This window comes from Falco naumanni, chromosome 10 (assembly GCF_017639655.2).
Source record: "Falco naumanni isolate bFalNau1 chromosome 10, bFalNau1.pat, whole genome shotgun sequence".
In the NCBI taxonomy this organism is placed as follows: Eukaryota; Metazoa; Chordata; class Aves; order Falconiformes; family Falconidae; genus Falco; species Falco naumanni.
Genome location: NC_054063.1, coordinates 30,677,022 through 30,691,091, shown reverse-complemented (window position 1 = coordinate 30,691,091; position 14,070 = coordinate 30,677,022). Strand labels below are relative to the sequence as shown.

At 43.3% G+C, this 14,070-nt stretch overlaps 1 protein-coding gene across 8 annotated transcripts in view; it reads left to right on the top strand.

The window, feature by feature from the left end:
- The first annotated feature begins 5,273 nt into the window (after window positions 1–5,273).
- Window positions 5,274–14,070, top strand: part of STAU1 (staufen double-stranded RNA binding protein 1) — a 32,769-nt gene continuing 23,972 nt past the window's right edge. For 5 of the 8 annotated variants that reach the window (XM_040608130.1, XM_040608126.1, XM_040608128.1 and 2 more), the window contains exons 1-2: window positions 5,274–5,430; window positions 11,178–11,244. The gene's annotated coding sequence lies outside the window, so the exon portion shown is untranslated. The remainder of the gene's footprint in view (window positions 5,431–11,177; window positions 11,245–14,070) is intronic. The other 3 variants (XM_040608134.1, XM_040608132.1, XM_040608127.1) reach the window with 2 other exon arrangements.

Genomic DNA, 14,070 nt, shown 5'->3' with positions numbered 1-14,070 from the left:
AGTTCTAAGCAAGATTCCTTTAGGGGACAGGTTGCTGGGATATGTATGTCAGTGAACAGGTGTTTCTTATTTTACCAGTACCACTATAGATGGAACTGGACAGGATTTACAGCAACAAGCCAGAACCTTTTTGAGAGGTAGCCAAAGAAGAATGGGTGCTTCTGAATGGAGAATTATCGGTGCATCTTGATGTTCACTTTCTTGCACTTCCTGCAACATGCGACTTCTTGTGGTTGGACAGACATTCTGTGTAAGTGCCTAAGTGATTTCAGATCAACAAATACTAGTGGCGTCTTTGTCCTTTAGTTCACTCCAGAGCCGAGTAACTCAGACTTTGTAGATGTGGCTGTGGCACTGTTCGTGACATGTTACTAGTCCTGACATACTCTGCAAATTTCTTAAGGCATGCAAGTGTTTCTGTGGTGCACTTACCCTTTCAGGGAAATGAACTTTTCAAGTGTAGTGCAGGCAAGCAGATGCGTCTCTGCTTCAGAGTACAGGCAAACATTATTGGCAGTGCCCTCACCTTCGTTTAGGTGGAGACCTTATTGCTACTTCTGACACCTCCCGTTCTCAAGACTCAGAAAGCAATGCAGTGTTCCAACTGTATTTATCTGATAATTTTAGTGGAACCTGATGCAAGCAACGTCATAACAGTTTTTTCGCGAGATTGTTGAATTTCTCTGGGCCACCCTTTGTACGCCTTGTTGAACCGTTAGGCAAACAGCGATTTCTTTGGAAAGCTCAGGCTGGAAATGCCTTGTGTCAGTGGATCTTCTGAGGACTTGAAAGCATGTAATTCAGTATTAGATGGTATCTAATCATCCATCACATGAGATCATCTTCTGGAAAGCCCTGAAAAACTACCACCCTCAAGACCAGTACGTATTCTTGTTTTCTTAGTTTGTGAATGGACCACGATACTACCAGCATTCCTACAACGCTGGCAGCATGTACTAAAGCCAAGTTCTATTTCTCTTGTTTCTTCATATAAATATGTGCTAAGGGTCGAGTCATCCTCTCAGTAAGACAGACATTTCATTTAAAAAATTCTCCCATGAGGCCAGAGCACATCCTTTTTCTCAGCTGACTCCTGCTTTCAGAATAGTTGATTTTTTCTTTAGGCTCTTCCATCAGGCTGCACTTCGATTGTTGTGTGCAGTTTTGTGCTTGCTCCATGACCTTTCCAGAACAGCCTTCCTGAGAGATGCAATATTGTCAGGAAAGGGTAGGCCAGATTAAAGCTGTCAGAGCATGTCTTTGTCCTGTCACCAGCACGAGTTAACCGTAAGGCATTGTGTGAGATTGCAGATCTAAGCTGGTCACAGCAATCTCGTGTTTGCAGCTCTTCACCCTTCCCTGAAGTTCACTCATTCTTGTACAGAAGAGGTTTGTCATTCAGCGAGCTTTGTCCCAGGACTGCATGCTTCAAGCTGTCAAAAGCTCTGCTAAAATGCTGGTGAATCACTTTGAAAACATTTTGACAAACTTTGGAAGAAGCGAGCAGTGCAGCGTCTGCACACCTGCACTCTGGATAATAAAAGCAGCCTGGCTGTAGCAGCAGGGAGATGCAGGCTTCCAGCTACCTTTGGAGTAAGTTGTCTCACCTGACTAACAGAGCTGTCTCTGCCCGACTGCACACAGTAGTCCATGGAAACCTGGTTTGGATATAGCTGTACGCCATCCACCAAAATAAATGGCTGGGCAGTTTCCTGGTACCAAAGCTCCCCACTGTTAAACCTTGATTTTTGTCTTTTCATCATAGAAACAATAGTATTTCTTAATACCTGTTACCTGTTTTGCAGATTTCATCAACCAAAAAAAGCTGAGAGAAGAGGCATGCATTTTCTTTTAGCCCTCAGCTGGAGTATTATTTTCTGCTGTTTCAGGCATTTGCTGTTAAAATTGTGCAGCTGTTAACTGACAAAGGTATGCTCCAGGCACGACTCCTCTGTGAACATTTAAATCTATCTATAAATCTTCCCAGCTTTCAGAAAGTAGGATAACTGCTTTATTTTCCGTTAGCTTTCTACCCTTACTTATTTAAATGAAGCCATTATTGCCTTTAATGTAATTTAGAGGAAATTGGAAGTGTTCCTGGGGAATATGGGCTATAATAATAGGTACCGGCTAGTACATGAAAAGCTCAGTGACTTCTGTTGACAGCTAGTTGCAAAGTGACTATAGGCTTAAAAATTTTCTCTCAAAATAGTAATCTAATTCACGTGAGCTCAAAGCGTGTGCTGGACTTACTGTGTTGTATTCAAGATGAAAAGAAAATGCTTTAATAATAAAGTAATAAATCTTAATAGAAAGTAAAAGATATTTTGTTACAAATGAGTAACGTGTCAGAAAAGCAGAATAAAGGGGTTTTAGCACAGCTAGCTCATACATTGAGCTTCCTAGTAAAATGTTTTCATTTTCAAAAGCTGTGAAGGGGAATTCACACTCTGGTTTTGTGCCAATAAGAGGTATTTTGAAGTAAGAAAATATATTGATAACAAATACCAGATTTCTACATGAACATCTGAAAATACTGTAATTGCAGTACTGCTTCATAAAAGAAAAAGTTTCAAATATTTTACAAATTATTAGCTAGAAATTAGTCTCTGTCCTTGTTTAAGCTGCTGCATAAATGAGACAAAGTCTTTTGTAACATTTTTGAATAATTAATAATCATACACATAATAGAGGAGTGAATATCCTTCAAATGAAAGGACAGATGTGTTGGATATCTGAGGTGGTGTGCCAAGTGTTCCTTGGACTTTTGAGTTACATATGTATTTGCTTAAATTATGTTCAACTGCTGCAGATACTTTTTGTCCCAGTTGTGCAGATTTTACGCCTACCCAGACATTGACAGTTTTCTGGGAAAAGAGAACATAAAACTAAATTTGTAATGTAATTCAATCTGGAAGAAAAAAAACCAGCTTTGTAATTCCCTGTCTCCACCTAACTTTCTACAAAAAAACCTGCATAAATGTTTCTGTTATTAAACCTTGCAGTAATGATTACACAACAGTTGAAATTTCATTTCCTTCTGAAGTATAACAGTTGCTGGCTTGGAATAATTAAAGCATCTAACAGCACATATTATTATGCAACAGACCACAAGAACATATGAATAGGTGTTTAAATGTGATATGGGATATATATCTATATACTTATATACTGGAGAATGTCTTTTAAATGCTATATTGTTGATTGATTTTAAGTGTATGATGTATTTTCTTTATAGTATCTTTGGAATCCATACCAGTATTAAATACAGAAATGGATATGGAGCTTTAGGTATATTGGTTTTTATTTCTAATTCATTTTTGCTGAAATGTTATAGTTGTGATTCTCCCCACTAAATATGAAAGCTTTTGCATTTACTGTAGAATTAAGTTATGTGTTTGGTTAGTAAATGTTGTGGGCTGGGTGCCACATTTTTTTTGCTGAACAATGGCAGAAATTACTGACTTGCGATTTAATGATGCCATAGGGTTTAAATGCAACCTTGTGACTTAAAATGTATTTTTACCTATTAAGAAAGATAAAATATTTCTAAACCAAAAAGTTCTCATAGTATCTTTTTCTGACAGAATGGTTGGACCTATTCTAGCACTACTGGGGACTTTAATACTGTACTGTATTTTTTGCTAGCTGCTGTGCTAATTTGTTACAAAAAGCAGCTATATTGCTTTAAGAAATCATACAAGTTAAGGGAAACTGTTGTCTTTAAAATGCTTAAGGATAGTTTACTTGAAAAAAACTAGCGATGGCATTTATTTAAATCTTGTATGGCATTTTGATTGCTACAGTGACCCAGGAAGGGAAACTTCTGCTATGTCAGAAGTTAACTGTACAGCTGCACACTACTGTTAACATCATTTTTGCTGCTCTTTCAAGAGCTAGGGTATCTGAAGCAACGTAATGGTATTGAAAGACTCAGGCTGTATGACAAATCTGAAATTACTAGAAATTATAGACTTCAGTAGTGGCATGCTGGAATTTTTGCATTCATAATGCAAAAGAGGTAGTATCGTTGCTTGGCTTTGATGTGCTAATTTCAAGGGTCCTGCAGAAACAGTGACAAAGTCACAGGGAGCCATCCCTGGTTAAGGCAGTGGCAGTTAGTTATTGGCAGCAGGGGGGCCTTTGGGAAATGCAGGTATGGATGCAAGAGGGCAGGTTAAAGCTGTGCAGAAGAACTATATCAGATTTAGCTTACATGCCTTTTACGTATACTCTTTTGATTCAAATGTAGAGCATGAATTTAAGTGTACCCCCCGTTAGCTGCGGTTCTGCACAGCTGTACAGTACCAGTTAGGGAATTTTTTTCCTGGGCAGTATGAGTTTGAGGGATTTTGCATGTATGTTGTTACTAGTTTTGCTTGTATCAGCACGGCTTTTCCTTCCCACCCACCCAGGTTTTGAAAGTTGAAGGTTTTTTTGTTTAAATACTCTTCCCTAGGTGTGTTGGCTGACACTTGCTATTGACTCCTTATTTGAAAAGAACTTTGACATGAACGTGCGCCCGTGCTGGACGTGGATGTGCCTTGGGCCTCGTTTCATTTTTCTTTACAGACAGCCCAGGCTTCCCGGGGGAAGCTGCCAAGTTCTGCATTTCTCTCGGTTCAGATTCCTCTTTTCCCAGAACCCAGCGATGTAAGTGAAGAAGGGGCTCCGCTGCGTGTGCCCTTGCGCCCTGAGGGGAGGCGAGGGCTCGGCACAAGGCGAGCGGCCGGAGCGCACTGAGCCGCCCGCCGCAGGAGCCTCGTACGTGGCCGGTTCCGCAGCGGCGGACGGCGGCACAGCCCGGCCCCAGGGCCGCTCCCGCAGGGCCTCGCAGGCCGCGGCCCCTCACGACGCCCCGCCGCACCAGAGCCCTCGCCCGCTGCGGGAGAGAGGGGCTGCCGGGGCCCGGAGCGGGTGGAGACGGGCGGGGACGGGGCCAGCCCCCGGGGACGGTGGCGGGAGCGGCCCCGCAGGAGCGCGGCGGCGAAGCGGCCCGGCCCGCTGTCGCCCTCCGGCACCTCCATCTTGGCTGGGCACGACGCTGCTGCCGCGCGGGGCACGCCGGGAGCTGTAGTCCCCCCGCCCCGAGGAGGGCTGCGGCTCCTCCGCAGGGCACGCCGGGACTTGTAGTCGCCGGGAAGGGGGCGGTGCTCCCAGCCGGTGCCCGCGCCCATTGGCTGAGAGCGCGGAGGGGGGTGGCGCCCGCGGGGGCTCGGCCGCCTTCGATTGGCTACGGGCGCGGTGCCGTCACTTCCTCCCGGTCGGAGCTGGCCCCGCTCATTCTCTTTAGTGTTTGCCCTGTGCCCGCCGCCTCCCTCCGCTGCCGCGGTCGCCCCCCGGCCCCCCCCCCGGGACCCGGCCCATGGACTGAGCCGCCCGCTGGCCCGCACCACCAGCCGGCCCGGGAGCCGCAGCCCAGGCAGCCAGGTGAGGGGGGAGGCGGCCCGGGCTCCCCCCGGCGCCGAGGCGGCGGGGCGGGGGGGTGGCGACGGCGGCGGCGGCGGGGCCTAGCGGGGGCCGCGCCGAGCCGTGCCGGCGGAGCTGTGGGGGAGGGGACAGCCCCCGCGGCGGGCGGGCCCGCCCCGCCGCTGCTCCCCCCCCCCCCCCCCCCCCGCTCCCCCCCCCCCCCCCCCCCCCGTCCGGGGCTTTGCCCGGCTCCCGGGGGCGGCGGCGGGCCGGGCGGGCAGCCCCCAGCCCCTTCCCCACCGCCTGGCGGGGCCCGCCGCGGGGGAGCGGGGCAGGACGCGGCGGGTGAGCCGCGGGGCCGCCCCCCCGAGCCTCGATGGGGCCGTGGCGGGGGCAGCGCGGACCCCTGCCCGCCCGAGGGCCGCAGCGCCCCGGGCCCCAGGGGCGATAGCGGGGGGCGGCCGGTGGTCGGGGGGTTGAGGGCGGCGGGGCTGCGCTCCCGGAGGGCTGCCGGACCAGGCTGGCGACGGGGCTGGCGGTCCTTCTGTGGCCAGGATCCCCGTATCGCCTTGGAGGGTGACAGTGGTGCCTCGGGCCCCCCCAGGAACAGGGCGGGGGGTCGCAGCGCGGCCGGCTCTGAGCCCCTCGGAGAAGGTGGCCGCAGCCATCCTGCTGCAGGTGGCCCGGGCGGGTGACAGCGGGCGGGCTGCGGGGTCCCAGGGGCACACGATCTCGGTGGCAAAACTCCTGAGACTGAACTAGACTTGTCTGATTGTTCTGATAAAAGGCATCGATACGGTGACAGCAGCAGGAGACACCCCCAGCCTTCTCCCGGTACAGATGACAGTGTAAACACGGAGACAGCTGGTATTAGCAGCATTAGCTTGCTTTCTGAACACTGGCATCATCACACTTTCTCCTCCTTGCCCACTGGGTTTGGCAGCCATCACTGCACCAGTCTCACTTTTCTTTTCACTGTTTTTTGATCACAATGCCGGGTTTTCAGGAGATGGTAACAGCAACAAGTTCCTTTTAAGTCTTTATGCTGCCTTTATCTGTCCTAGAGGTTATACTGGGTTTGATTCCTTTTGGTTGTCTGTCTAGGTGATACTGTAGCTAGTAGTGTTGACAGCCATTTTTCTGATTTAATTCATGTGTTGGGGTGTATTTGTCATTGCTTTTCTGGCAGGTTTAAGGCAGACCTTGGCGGAACATAATTTGGAATGTAAATGGAGGCTAGGTGTATATATAGCAGTGAAATAAAATATCTGAATGAAGTCCTTTGTCTGCTTTTGGAATAGTATATTTATAAAATCTTCTTTCTTCCAATTGGGACGTGCAAGCGTACAACAGAGTTCCCTTGCTCAAACTGGCAAAAATGTATTTTTTTCAAATACCAGTGAACATCAAAACTTGAGTTTTAATGATGCAGCTATAGCTATGATGTAATACAGTGATCTCTGATTTGTCTGTTGATCATCTCATATAGGCAACAAATTTGTATGTTCAGACTTTTACAGAGATCTTCCCTGGTTGTCTGCCGCATCTTGTTGAAAATTTAAAGAGCCAATAGATTGATTTATTTACTGTATTTTCTGTATTCTGATGTTGGATCCAAATCTTGTTTCAAAACTCTTCTTAAAGGATGCATGCAAGATACAATTACTATTATTATTTTAAACAACCACTCTTTCTTTCTTTGAAATTTTTCATAACGCTTATAAATAATTTTTCCGCTGTCAGTACCAGTCAGTCAAAGTATTGCTTATTTTGTGGCAAAATTAAAGTACTCATAGATTGAAATAAATTTGAGGTGATGTAGCCAGACAAAGTCAGAGCAAAACTGAAAACTGCTCTGTGCCTTTCAGGTCTTACTGAAGAACAGCAATGTTATTCTGAAGACATAGGAACTTTCAAAAAAAATTTTTTTAATTGCTTTGCTGGGATCCTTGCTGAGGAGTTGATTATTTTGTTACAAGTTCTTGAAGCTGCAGCTGGAACAATAGAGATCTGTGCACTGATTGCCATGTCAACTGTAATCAGTATCAGTGGGCTTTTTTTGACCTGTCCTACTGCAGGAAAAAGAATCATTAAATATTTTGTCACAGTACTAACTGATTCAGCTATAAGTAAGCCTTTAAGCATTTATCTTTATTCATGATTGACTTACCACTTTCTGGTTTATTATTTTGCATTATGTTTCGAACTGTCTTGTTTATGTGTACATCTGCTAGTTCCCTCTTTTCCTTCAGATTTTACTTTCAAATTTTAGCTTTTCATCACCTGTTCTCTTATTAATAATCCATGGTTTGGCTCCCAAACAGATTTGTTTAATATTTACCATTTCTACCCTTGAAAATTCATCTTACCAGTACTCAAAAAGAGCATCATCTTTTTCTACAGTGAACATTGCCATTGAGATGCACTTTGCCTTGCCCAAATATTGTAGAAGAAGATTTATCTAAGAAAAAAACATTGTTTAGCTAGTGGTTTACGTTTCATGTAAACAGCCTGAAGTCTGTAAAATTTGTGGTCTTTTTTTTAATCTTGATTGGTAACAAGTATATTTATTTAGAGTTTCCAGTTGTAAATAGCTAGATGTTCTTAAACACTGTTGCAGCAGTCAGATGCTTTAAAATTTTATGCTGTATATTGCAAAGTTACCACTGATGTAGGTTTTTCAAATGTATATTAGGAAATGAACCATCTGAACAAAACTCCTAGAATTTGTGGAAATTTATTCTTCGTGCTCTGAAATGGTTGGGTCTGGGACAAAAGAGCCTCAGCCACCACATTTGAGTTACTTAAACCCCATTTTTAAAAAGGGAGGAGAGAGGGAATCTTTCCAACCAATATTTTCTATGCACAATAATGTAGTATTCCCCAGTCTGCAAACAACAGGTGAAAATGATGTTGTTGGATAGTGGGTCTGTCCTTGATGTGCCTGTAAATTCTGATTTGAGCGGTGGGGGATTGGCCGCCTCTGTCAGACCAGCTCAGCAGATTGTTCCTGCGTGGCAGATAAGCGCTACTGCAGTGCTGCGCTTTTGCCCAGATGAGGGTTGGTTGACATTGAGTGGCAATAGAGTACATGCATGTAAAAATCCAGGTGACACAGGGCTTAGTGAGTAAATGTTGTGTGTTCCAGGGTTGGTTTAGTAGTTTCAGTTCTGCCTAGCCCCCGCCTCGGATACCTACATCCTTTTGCAGGGATGGGACTTGAGGTTTGTGTTCTAGTTGCCTGTCTGTGAAATAGGGATAAACGAACTTTCCTGCTTAGAGAAGAGCGTTTGTTCTTGATAAGGAACAATTAATCTTCCATGCTGTCTGACTGAAGGGTCAGTAACTGTTCAGATGCACCATGTTGTGTAGCATCCGCTTTTCGGGAAGAAATTAATGCTTAATTTAAAACCTCATTTCCTATAGCTAAAACTTTTTCTTGGATATTTTTTGTGAAATGTATTTTAGTTTGGTGATGTCAAAAAGTCCTTGTAATTTGAGTCTTGATGGTTTTATCTGGCATCTATCCTGTTCCTCATTCTACTCTGTTCCCATTCCATAAAAAGCCCTCCCTGCCCGGAGCTGGTACATTCTGAATGAATGCAAAGAAGGTTTCAATGGGCTACACGTGCAAGTTTGTAACAAGTAGCATAATGAGAAAGTCCTAACTTCCAGCCTTCCAAAGGTGTGCATCCTAAGGAATAGGATATCTTTCCCTATTCTGGTCCTGACAATGAATAAAACCTGTTTCTTTGAGGAATTAGTCTCTCTTGTATTTTCAAGTAGTTTATCATTGTTCAGAGCAAGTCTGTGGTGGGACCCATGTGAGATCCCCCTTTTTGCCAAACCTGTTGTTTAACAAGGCAGTTGTCTTCCCTGGGTGGGGGGTGGAAATGTGCTGTTACAGTCGGGTACACGAAAGCGCGTTCACAGTCATGGGAATCTGGGCTGGGAGGGACTCCAGGGGATGAAGTGGTCCATCCCTCTGAGGTGTCAGGTGTGCCAGCTTCGTTCTAAATGGATGTTTATCAATTCCATGAAGTTTACTAACAGTGAAGTCACCTCTCTCGCCCAAGGCAGTATAGTTCATTGCAACTATTGCTATCGGAAAGCATTTTTTTGATGCACTTTTAAGCCTCTTGCTTCTAGTTCTGTCACTTTAAGCGTGAAGAACAGATTATTCTTTTCCACTCAAAAAACCTTCTATGTGCTTGAAGACTGCTGGTTGTCAGGCCCCAGCCAGCCCTCTCCTCTTCAGCATATACAAGCCCAGCTCCTTTAGTGGTTTTCTTACAGGTTACATTTTTCTAAAGTTGAGTGTTTTCTGTTTTTCCTGCTTTTTTTTGCTAACTGGGTGCACGTCTGTCTTGAAGCATGGTACCCATGTGAGGATGCAGTGCTCCGGCCGAGGGTTCAGTTACACTGAGTACAGAGCAGAATGACTACTGCAGATATCTCTGAGGCTATTTTTCCATTTCTGTATCTCAGTGCGATGATTATTTTTTCTAAAAGACCCTGTCAGCATTGCCTTGTGTTAGGTAATGATGTTATGTTGGTTGTAACTTCTTCCACACTGCTGGTGTCAGTTGATGGGTTTTCTGTCCTGCATTTGATCGGCAGACAGTGCCTGGTCAGAACCTTGCATTTGTTCCTGCTGGGATCAAGTGATTCATTTTTGAGCCTGGTTAGACCACCAGAGATGGCTGGAGAAAATTTAGTCATCTTTATACAACTTGGTTTTGATCCCACCTGGAAGTATTATCCATTTCCTTGTTTTCCAGGTGCTTAATTAAGCCTCCAGAAAAACTTCTAGAAGAAAAGCTGAACTGATAGTAGTGTAATCCTCTTGTCTTCCTTCTTCAGTCTCCAGTTAAAAAAGCAGGTGCAGTGTCTACCTTTTTCAGGCTCAGTATCCTCATCTGTTCTGTAGGACTTCTCCAAGATTTGTTATAGGATTTTGAAATGGCTGGCTGAAGTAAATTCAAGAGCTTATCTACGTCCTCTTCTAACCCTAATCAAGCTTGAGTTCTTACCCATTTTGTTGCTGGTAGTAATGTTGCTTGCATCTGCGTGCAGTTGGCTTTAGTCATGGAAAAGAAGGATTAAACACTTCGTGCTATATTTGTAAGCAGAATAAAATACGTTTTGATTTCCATTTAAAGCAGTCCATGCAGTGACAGGTTTCATATGCAGTACTGAAACAATTTTATTTTAAAATGGTTTTAATTAGGTTTATTTTTTATATCCCTATTTATAAGTGCAATTGTTAGAGTGGAAATGTAGCCAAAAGGTAAAATTTATATCAGATATGTACAGTTAATAGCTGCCAGAGTTTCTCAGGTTAGTGGCTTGCTTTTGGTTTGGCTTTGTGAAATAAGGTCTGGCTCTAATTTCAGTAGCTGATCTCTAGGGCTGTTACGAAGAAGGTTAACTTCTACAGAACTAGAAGCCTTACTACAGAAAGAAAATTTGCAAATGACTCTTAGAATCCTGAAAAGAGCACTATTGTGAGATTCCACAGTTTGTGTAAGAAAAGTTACTTGCATTTGGGGAAGGAGCAAGGGAAGAAGGTTCTTGGATCATGTTAAAATTTCTGCTTGGAAAAACATAGCTGTGTTGAGCAGTCTGTCAGTGGGAATTTAACGGTCATACAAATTCTTGTCATCTAAACAGCTGAGGCAACTCAATGTAGTGGTGAGACATTTACTACAGAAGATCTTTTTGTAGCTTTAGGAAGCAAAATGCTAACTCTCTATTTTTCCTTTTAGGCATTCTCCATCATAAATATCCTATTCAGAACTAAATCCAAATCTTCACTCTCTGGATCTCCTAAAGGTACAGGAAACTTACTTAAAACATTAAAGTTTCTTACCTTTTATTTGCATCATATTAAAGAAACCACGAGCTGTGGTAGAACATGATTATCCACAGGAAGGGTCTGGGTTTTGTTTGATCCTCTGGCTTCTATCTGCAACACCTTTGAGATTTATAACACAAAAAAGGCCCAAGAGAACTTTTATCTGAAAATACTACATTCTTTCTTTTATATAGGAAGAATTTAATTTATTTTTGGCTGAGTGTACTGAGACTATGTTCGTGTCTTTGTGCATTTCTTTGCTTGCCCTTTGGTTACCTTAGTGACTACTGAACTTAGCATTTTAATGTATTCAAAATTTCTGGGACAATTCCAGCCATTAATGTGCCAAAAGAAAATACAAGTCTAAAAACTGGAGTGGGGAACAGTGCTCTGTTATTTGAAAATCCATCTCTAAGTTTGTTGTTGTCCATAGGTCATTGAATTGTTTGATGGCAGCCATTACCATCATAAGGGTAATATTCTAGCACAACACTGTCTCAATAAAATTTAAAATACTAATGTCTGAGTTAGCAAGAAGTAAGTGTGGAAGGGTGGGAAAGGAGCAAGTTATATGGTTAGCTGCTAGCTAAGGTGGTGTGAATAATACATTTGTTCATTCACTTACCGTTCCATGTTTGTGAGTGGTTTTAAGTTCTAGCAATGCCTCAAGTGTTGTGCAGGGGTCAGTTGTTTGTACTAGTATTTGTCTCAAAAGAAACCCAGATTACATAGAAAAATCACCCAAAATTCTGACATCTCTTTGTTTATCCACTGAAACAGCCTTTTGTAAGCTGTTAGCCTCAACTTTCAAGATTGTGGTGCTTTTTCTTGGATAGTTAGAATTTTGTAAGCCTGTTACAGGGTAGAGTTTATATTACTTTGTAAAAGCACTGTAAACCCTTTTATAATCCCCAAATAACCTATAACTAAATGTGCAGTGATGGACAGTGGGTTCTTATACCCTAGTGAAATACATCACACAAATGACCTACAGTATCATAAACTTCACAGGTGGCTGAAAAAATACAAACAAAATTCCACTTTATTTTGTCAGACTGTTCTTTGAAGTTGCTTGTCATAGTGTAAGCTGAATGCTTTTAAAAAGCAAACTAAATATTCTATATATATAAACTTGTAAGGTACAATCTTGTAAGTTACTACCTAGTGTCTTAAACTGTCAGAAATTTGTAAAGTGCAATTTCAGCAATTCACAAGATGTTTTTAATGCCTACATTGCTTTGGTTCTGCCTCAATTCAATCTCATGAACTCTGAAATGGTTCTGAATTGGTGATAACTTACAGGATACGGATTCAGCTTTTGATCTGAATATAAAAACGTGAGATTGATGTATTAGTGAAGGAGAGAAAAACATGATGCCGTAGCAATTTGTGTAGAAATTATGTAGGAATTTATGTAGAAACAAACATTATATTAACTTTGGTTAAAAATGATGCATTTGTTGGAAACGCTTTATTGTCATTGCAATTCAGTTCTCTTCCTGGTAAAAAAAACCTGTTCAGCTGTGACAAAGTAGTCAGCTACTTGAATGTCTTGGGGATAAACCTTGAACAGCATTGTGTTCTACAGGTTTCGGATTCCTATTTCAAATAAAGATATAGCTTATGGATTCCTTACAATGAATTTTCAGTTAGGTATTGCAGCTTTTCTTTCCACCATCTTTAGAAACATTCGTGGAAGGGAGCACTGACACGATCCAGTTGAGTACATCCTTTCTCTTGCTGAATTAATGGCTCCAGCAGCCGTGTATTAGTATGGTGATTTTGGTCATCAAATCGTGGCTACATTTGTAATTGCAAAGCATTTTGCAAAGAAAGGTGGGTGGATTGTTACCATCTGACACCTACATGAAGGGAGTTGTGCTTAAACTCTCGATACTTGGTTTCTTGCGAGGTTGGAAGTCTTCTGGATTCCCAGAAGGTACACAAAGGCTGAACTCTTCCAGTTTGTTGAAAGGTTGGGGGAGGGAATGTAGCGTATTCCAGCAAGGCGTGTATCAGACGCTTCCCTAGGCCCATACTAGTCCGTTTTGATGTGACTGGGCAGCCAGCCTGCTGAAGAAGCTGGGCAGTTGGTCTCTGCTGAGAAGCAGCAGGTTACGAGCTGTAGATGTGTCTACAGCAATTTTTTTTGTCTGGTCATCAAATGTGCACAGCTGAAGCCTATTCAAAGTTGGATCGGTTTCCAAAACCTTATTGTTTCAAGCACTAGGATGTGACCTCAAAGTCTGCATAGATTCTTGTGAATAACGGCTGAATTGTCTGTCCTGAGTATTACTCTAACCAGAGGTGTTTGAAGAAAAGCTTTTTCAGGCTGAGAACTGACGGCTGTAACTCTTAATGGAGCGGGAGCTGGGCAGAGAGCAGCCTGAGCTGTACGGCGGTGAGGTTCTCTAGTACTCTGCCGTAAATATAGAAAGTGAACTAATAATATCCTTGTCAGGGACTTCCCATCTTGGGAAAAAAAAATTACTAGGGATTGGTGTACTGTTCTTCTCTGCATTGTATGACTAGAAAACCACCTGAACCTCTGGATTTTGGAGCTGAAATTCCATGTTCCCTAAAACCAGGGGAAGGCATTTAAATGAAGGATAGTGCTTTGCTTTAAAAGAAGTACTTGTAGGCAGAGCGTTCTGGAAAACATTTCAGACTTCCTTTCCTGCATGATATGAAAGATCCTGACTTGAAATTAAAGACTTTTGGTGTCGTCTTCTCAAAATGTGCGGATTAGGAACTGTTTAACTTCAATTACTTTGAAGGGCATTGCACTTCAGCAGGAAAGGAGA